The sequence below is a fragment of the Monopterus albus genome, unplaced genomic scaffold, assembly GCF_001952655.1.
Source record: "Monopterus albus unplaced genomic scaffold, M_albus_1.0 scaffold138.1, whole genome shotgun sequence".
Classification (NCBI taxonomy): Eukaryota; Metazoa; Chordata; class Actinopteri; order Synbranchiformes; family Synbranchidae; genus Monopterus; species Monopterus albus.
Window position 1 is genome coordinate 782319 of NW_018128018.1, and position 8166 is coordinate 790484.

Here is an 8166-nt window from a genome sequence, read left to right on the forward strand (position 1 = left end):
TTGCACATTGACTGTTGACTGCTGCACATGCTGCTCCCATGCAGCATACATTCTCTATTATATTCTTATATATTTTTATTATATTGCTGCATTTGCTGCTTAAAGTGCCTTAGATTTTGTGTTACTTATTTATCTACTTTATATTTCATTTGTATTTTGTGGCGTTCATGTGGATAGCAAAGTAAGAATTTCACTGTAGAGGGAAACACGTTTCCTAACTGTGCATATGACAAATAAACACTTTGACTTTGATGCAGACTCATGTGAGAGTGAGCAGGTGAAACTGTTTCTCCTTGTCTGTTTGAAATGAAAACTTGATGACAAGCACATCAGTGAAGAAACCTTTGGTTTACTGTGGTGCTGACCAGCTGAGCAATCGACATCAGCCCTGTCCAATTGAAACTTGTGCTTTTACTGATGTACTTCTGTGTTTGTGTTCCTGCAGGAAACACCCTCCTGATGCACAAGGTTCCTCCTCACCTTCCTCATCATAGTCACAGCAGGTTACTTTAACAGGTTGGTGCAACTCAAACCCCTCTCTCTCTCTCTGCTGATGACATGTGCCAAGACAGGGCATCAAGTTGTGCACCATAGCAGCCAACGACCTCGCACACGGCTGCCACATGGCTGCCGATGATGTCTTTATGAGTCACCACTTTGGGCAATGTTGGTGTTGTGTTTAGTTGCAATAGAGATGCTGGTTGCTCTGTGGTCAGAGTTGTGTTAGGTAATTTCTTAGTCAGATAGATATTTGTTAGACCTCTGTTGTATTAGCAAATGTTTAGTGGAGACAGGCTGTCTATGCTCAGGGTGTTAAATGCTTAGTTCATTGTCATGAGTTCTGCAGGCTGCATCTAGGCCAAGGTCAACTAGATTGCAGAGTCTGCAGGCAGGATGAATATTGTTAGTAGCATGATATGTTCAGCCGTAATCTTAATCATAATATCTGGTCCGAGGCTTACTGTTCGGACATGTCCCTGAATGTCCTGTATGTTTTTAGATACACACCACTAATCAACAGCCACACACTTGAATTTTCTCCATGTTTTGACTACTGCTCTGGTCAGCTGCCAAGCTGGCATATCAGGTGACGTCACGGTTTGACGTGGCCTGTGTAGGATGGGGCTAGCCCAACCAAGTGATTAAATTGTATAGGCTATTAGGTTCGGGGGCTTTTCATCTTCCGGGCTGCCTGCGCGCAGTTTTGGGGGTGGAAGATGCCTGGACGTGTGATGTTAATTTTGCCTGTGATCCTTTGAATAAACCAGCACGGTGTTCCTGGTTTAAAGAACTGGGAAATATCTTTCAGTTGCCTTTAGACAACACCTGTAAAGCACTTTATAACATTAATATAATTAAATATAATATTAATATAAATCAGCTTAAGTGTTGCTGCGTAATAAGAGTTGCTGGTGCTGCATTGTCGGTCAGAGCAACCAACAGTTGGTCGGAGTTGCCCATAGAAGTTGCAGAGTGTTGAGTGGTTGGCGGAGGATGCAGATTCATTCATTCATTCAAAGATCATTAGTGTGTATTCCACTGTGTTATTGTGTGTTACAGTGTGTGTAACTGAGCAGGCTTTGTGTTCAGTTTCACTGTGCTGCGGTGTCTGATCACGTGTATTCACACACTCTTCTGTATAGGTGTTTTTCTCATTGTATGTACATTATAACACAATGTGTGTAGTTTGGTGTAACACAGTGCATCTGCACCCTCCCTCACATGTTGATGGAAGCAGAGAAACACTGCACTCACTTTGCTTCTGTAGGCAGCTACAGTTTGTTGTTGTTGTTGTTGTTGTTATGAACTGGTTGTTGGTCAGTGAAAGCTTTGCTACAGTCCAACACATCATCTGGATAAATTCACACACCAGAATCAAAGCTGACAAAGGACTACAGAGGCTTATGAACTGATCAGATGTCAGGCTCCACTGAGCTTTCGAATCTTCAGTGTGACTGTTTTCTATCTGTGTGTTAAATTCAGCCCGTTTCCATTCCAGTATTAAACATTCAGCAGTGACTACGTTTCTCCATCAGGTTTTAACCTGCGACATGAAAGGATTTAGTTTGTCTACATCGACTTCACAGCTTGCTTTCCTGTTAAATCATCAGGAGCATCTCAGGCACAAAAACATCCTTCAAATTAAATCAAGTTCAGTTTTTATTTTCCCGTCATGTTGAGCTGCGACTCGTCGTCTCTCTGCCTCACGTTTCCTCCCAATTACTACGCGTCACCTTTCACCTCCTCCCCTCCCCCTGCCTTCATTACTCCGCCTGGTTTGTTCGTCTCCCTGCAAGCTGCTTTTCACGCTCTCTAACCCTCCCCCTCCATCACCCTCTTCCCCTCCTCCTTCCCCCTTAAAGCCTCTTCACTCGTCCTTCATCTTTTGTTTCTGCTGGAAAAGCTCACACCTGATAAACACACACCACACCCAGAGATAATAGTACAAGCCCAGTGACTGACTTTTTCAGTTGAATTTTAAGGGTCAGATGAAACTGGTCAGAGTACAGTGACGTGACGATACACACAAGAATATACTACACAAAACCAAATAGAACATATTTAAAAGGCAGAATAGACAAATAGACCCTGTGGGTTCAAAGGAAATGTTTGCTACAAGCTGGTCTTCTTAAACAAAGTATTATCTCACTGTGACTCAATAAATTAAAGCTATTTTGAAGTACAAACGTGTGTGCGTGTTTGACAGGGATAAGACCAGGACTTTATTAAGGCACTAACTGCTGCTAACAACACAATGGCTCTTTTTACATTTCTCCACCTTTTAATAAGCAGCTTGTGGAGCTGGAGCTACATGCACTCTGACTTTTTGTGAGTTACTCCAAGTGCAGCTGGTTTTCTGAAAACACGGTTTGTGTTGTTGTTGTTGACGTGAGAGAGCTGAGTTCTGTGGGTTCTGTACAGTGTGGTGTGTTTGGCTCTGCTGCAGCCTGAGCTTTCGCCTTACAAACGCACATGATGCAACTCTAAGCAACAGATCACCGACCTGGACTGAGAACTCCAGGACCATCTGGCATTTTAGTTAAGTTTTAGTTTAAGTAATTTCTATTCATGGAGCTTAGCTGGGAATGGGTTTTAAAGGATGTTATTTCTGTATTTTTCTTTTCATGCAGATTTAAATCAACAACATGTTAAATCTGAAGTACCTCAGGGGTCAATTTTAACAACATTGCCATATATGTGATGTGAGTTTGCTGCTGTTTTATATCAAATCTCAAAAACCGACAGTGTGTTCCTGTATCTATCAGCACCTTGTTTCTTCCTGGCTGTGGCTCATTGGTTCCTAGAGAAGACATCCATCTTTAAAAACACATTACAAATATAGTTGTTCACTCACTCCGGTCGACATCTAAGTCTGGCCAAGAGCCTATCGACACTGTTAAGTACTGGGGGCGCAACTCCTCTCAGTACTGCTCTGGCCGTTGGGATGGTTTTCCTCCTCTGCCCTTGCCATTGAGGACATCCATGTCCCTCCTCCACCGAGCGTGCAGATCACTCACCATTTACAGCATGGTTGCTGTCTATTTAACCCATAGATGGGCCTTGGTTGGTAGGTACCAGGGCTTGTCTGCACACCAGTGGGCCTGCACACCTCAACTCTGGGGGCCAAGCTCCTCTGACAACCCTATCTATTTAGCATGGGGCCGCAAGGAGGCCAGTCGATGTGCGGTGCCATGAAGAGGCATTGCCAGGGTCCTGATGGTGGAGAGGCTATGTACTGTCAGGGAGGACTTACCTACTCGGCCTCCTTTTCACCCAAAAAGGGCTAGACAGCAGCAGTAGCTGAGAGCGAGAGGGTATAAGCTCTTTCTACACTACAACTACCACACTAGACGTATACCACCCATCCTGTGGGCATTCACATAGCTCAATCACCACACAAATATACGGTTTAATTTAAAAAAAAAATCTTAGTAATTTCCTAAAACAGATGCTCACTATCGTTTTTATCAAACAAACAGGAAGAAAGAGAGTATTTGTTTGGGACTATTTTCACTGGAGGATGAATCCACATTTGGACTCTGAGTATCTGTGGACATTTTAATATAAACTGTATATAATCAGTACTTGTTAGCTTATATCACAGGCATTAGTACACACAGTATTTGTTAGTCAGAGACATTCAGTGTTGTTTGTACATGAGATTGAATATATACTTCCTGATTCCTCTACCAAGTTTGTGTAGAAGTTGTCTTGGTGAGGCCCAGATTTGATTGGACTCAACTGAAGAGAACAGACTGTGATTGGTCAGATGTGTGTGTTTCTGTTTGTGCGTGCAGTGTAGTGAGTTTGGCTTAAGGCAGAGATATAGAATCACATCAGTGACAGAATATTTATGTTCGCCGCAACACCAGCTGTCCACAACACTCAGGGTGTGTGTGTTTTTTTTCTGTGTGTTTGATTGATGTGTGTGTGTGTGATTAATATTACATGAGGCTCCTGATGAGAGGTGGACACGCACTCCCAGCTGAGCTCTAACATGCACACACATACATGAATGAATGAAATTGTTGTCACAGAGAAGATGATTCTGAACACACAAACACACACTTCACGCTGTCTTCACACCACATTAAACTCTCTGCAGTCGTCATGCCAACTCCCACCTGCTGTGACCTGTCACCTGAGAACCAGTCAAACAACAGGAAACGAACTTGGACTCACCTGAGCTGAGACAGTGTGCACAGACGAGTCTCACTCTGATTTGTTTTCAACAGCTTCTAAACCAAACAAAATCATACAAATACAACTGATCAGTATAGATTAGTATTAATCCTTTATTGCAAAGAACATGCTTCACGTTCATGGTGTGGCTTCACACTGCTACTAATGCAACAACAACAGAAAGACAGAGGTTAAACTGTAATGCTGAAAAGAAAATGCAGATCCTCTTCTTCTTTGCACCCATGTGTCCTCGTGTTGGACAACAGGGTGAATATTTAGCAGCTGCTTCTCATCATGCACTGGTGCTCACAGTGGGGTTAGTGAGCCACCACAGTAGCAGCTGATGGAGGAGAATCAAAGAACCAGATCAGCTCTGGGACGTCCTCAGAAGGGTAAAACACAAGGTAGGAAGTTTGTGCTAAACACTGACTTTCTATGTGTTCAACTCATTAACTTCATCAGATCGTATTTATCCACCTGCTGATTTTTAGAGCTTTTTGTCTGCACCAGCTGTTTCTGCTGCTGAAAACCAGTCAAATGTTCATGTACATGAAGCCCATCTTTTAACTGTATTTTCAGGTTTTAGACAAGCAACTGAGCTGCAAATGTCAGAAACCTGGGCATATTTTTTGAATGAGGCCTTTTGAATGAATAGACTATCATGTGATTCTGAGCAGAGGGGGCTGTTCTGGATTTGATGGATGTAGACTGAGGACTGTTCTTTAAACCCAGTAAGAAGCTGAGGACTGGGTCTGCGACGGATCTGGTGTGGTCAGCATAAAGTCCATTTAACCTGCTGAAAACAGCTGGACAGCTCAACCATCCAGCCACAGAACACCATAGGAAACCAAAACCAGGAGCTACAATGGGCTAAAAATCTGTGTAGACAAGAATCACCACAGCTGAAACCTTTCAGCTGCTTATTGTAAAGAAGAAATTATTGATTAAAACAGGGCTAACCTGGCTGGTCATGACACCAGAGAGGGAAGCATGTCACAGAACAGCAGACACATGTTAGTGGATCGTCTACACTGAGCAGCTCTGTAGTCGGCACTGGTTTCTCATTGGTGAGACAAGGAGCCTATTGTTAGTTAAACTAGTTGAAGCTGCGGAGAGAGACATGTTTATTTCCTTCTTGTAAACGGTTGGACTCCAGGGTTTTAAATTTATCTGCTTTGCTCAGTTTCAAGACAGAGCTACTGACACGTGTCAAGACAGGACTTTTACCTCTCACAGAGTACTTTCATACTGTTGTACTGATACTTGTACTGAGCAGAACACTTCATCCAGAGCAGCTGGAAACCAGTCAGAAAGAGAGATGGTGCAGTGTGGTGTCCATCAAACACTCAGGTTGATTTGCTACCTTGCTCTACCACTCTCTCTCTCGCTCTTCGCCTCTAACCTCATGCTTCAAAACACTCATTAAATATTAATGAGTCTGCCCCGCCCCCAACCAGCCCACTACGGCATGCTGACACGCCCCCTCCTTTCCTACTGGGACTCGTTCTCTCCCTGTGTGTGTCAGTGTCTCCCCCTCTCTCTTTCTCACTTTGTGTGACTGTCGCTCACCCTCTCTCTCTCAGAACAATGTGTCGTTCACAATAATGGGATTACAGCCATGTAGCCCACTGCTCGCTCACCTCCCTCTCTCTCTCTCTCTCTCTCTCTCTCTCTCTCTCTCTCCATCTGTCTGTTGGTGGTCATTCATTTCCTCTCTTGCTCTCTCGCCCAGTGTGCAGCTTCTTTCAGTTCTTGTCTGTTTTTTGGAGGAATGAAAAAAAGACGGAGCATTTCCTAAAGGAAGTAAGTCTATCTCTCTCTCTCTGTCTGTCTGTCTGTCTCTCTGTGATGAGGCTTTGATTGACAGTTGTCGTTAATTGTGCTGTGATTTAATTAGGGGAGCCAGAATCAGACCAGTGGTAGAGAGATATAGACTGTGACACCCTCTCTCTGTGAATAAGTTCCCTCACAGTGAAAAGAGACGCTTCAGTTTCCTGCAGCTGAGAAATGATTTCCATTGCTTCGGTGATTGTTTCAGTGTTTCAGCTGCTGACAGGCTGGTTTCTATTCTGAAACATGATGAGTGTTTGTTGCATGCAGGATCCAGATGTTATCACACACACACAGTATCTGTAATGTCTTCAGTAACAGCACTATTGTCTTGATGATGAGAAGTTTATGCCACTGGTGCTCTGTACACGTCACATAGTGTATGAGAAAGAAAAGAAACAGACAGTCTTTGAAATACTCAAGCTGTACAATACATTCATCATCTACACCGCTTATTCATGGAGCCAATCCCAGCTGACACTGGGCGAGAGGCAGGGTCCACCCTGGACAGGTCGCCAGTTTGTCAAAAGGTGACGTGTAGACAAACAACCACACAGTTTAGAGTCACCAGTCAAACTAAGCTGCATGTTTTTGGACTGTAGGAGGAAGCCAGAGTAACCTGGTCGGCCTGGACTCGAACTTGTAACCCTCTTTCTATGAGGTGACAGCATTAACCACTGTACCACCATGCCGACTCGAGCTGTGCGTTGTTAATATTTGTGACGTGTGAATATTGTTTTCTTGTACTTCCGGCGCCGAGAGCGATGGTGACCGAGGTTACTTGTGCTCTCATGTGTTTGTTGTTTTTCTTTGTTTTTATTGTCTTGTGCAACTCATCCCGGGTTACTTTTACCACAGAAGAACTGTTAAATATCGGACAACTCACAACAAACTACCTTCCTCTGATTTTTGTGAACAAAGAATGCTGTATGGACTTTCTGCTCGGAGGCGCAGCAGTAATATACGGGACCTGGAAAAAAATGCCGCAGACGTGGAAAACACGCTGGCGCTTTGGTGCGGTTACGACAGAGGGGAACTCAGACCTCACTCCCATCTATTCACCTGCCTAATCTCTGCTCCCTGGTCAACAAAATGGATGAAATTCTTCTCGTCAACAGGACTAACTCTGACAGTAGCTTTGACTTTGACTAAGTCAGAGCTACAGACCTGCTTTGACTGCACAGACTGGAGTGTATTTGAGACTGCAGCTACAGACCTGGATGAACTCACTGACACTGTCACATCTTATATCAGCTTTTGTGAGGATGTGTGTGTGCCCACAAAGACCTTCTGCACATACAACAACAACAAGCAAGACTGAAGCAGCTTCGTCGTGCCAAAGAGGAGGCTTACAGAAGTGGGAACAGGACTCTGTACAGCCAGGCAAGGAACACACTGACAAGGGAGATCAGAGCAGCAAAGAGGAGCTACTCTGAAAAGCTGAAAGCTCAGGTTTCAGCCAACAACTCCATCTGTGTGGGGGAGCCTGAAAACCATCACTGGCTACAGAAAACCCTCCCCCCCTGCTGTGGAGGACTGTCAACTAGCAGACGATCTGAATGTGTTCTACTGCAGGTTCAACAATCAACACTCCCCCCTCATCCTCCCCACCTCAGACCGAGCAGCTGCTCCGCCCACAATCACCACCCTTCC

General features: G+C 44.2%; 1 protein-coding gene across 3 annotated transcripts in view; it reads left to right on the forward strand.

The window, feature by feature from the left end:
* LOC109967880 (plexin-B1-like) overlaps window positions 1-8166 on the forward strand; it is an 89378-nt gene that overhangs the window by 12382 nt on the left and 68830 nt on the right. For 2 of the 3 annotated variants that reach the window (XM_020613757.1, XM_020613758.1), the window contains one exon: window positions 446-516. The gene's annotated coding sequence lies outside the window, so the exon portion shown is untranslated. Of the gene's footprint in view, window positions 1-445; window positions 517-6406; window positions 6487-8166 lie in introns of those variants that run through there. The other variant, XM_020613759.1, reaches the window with a different exon arrangement.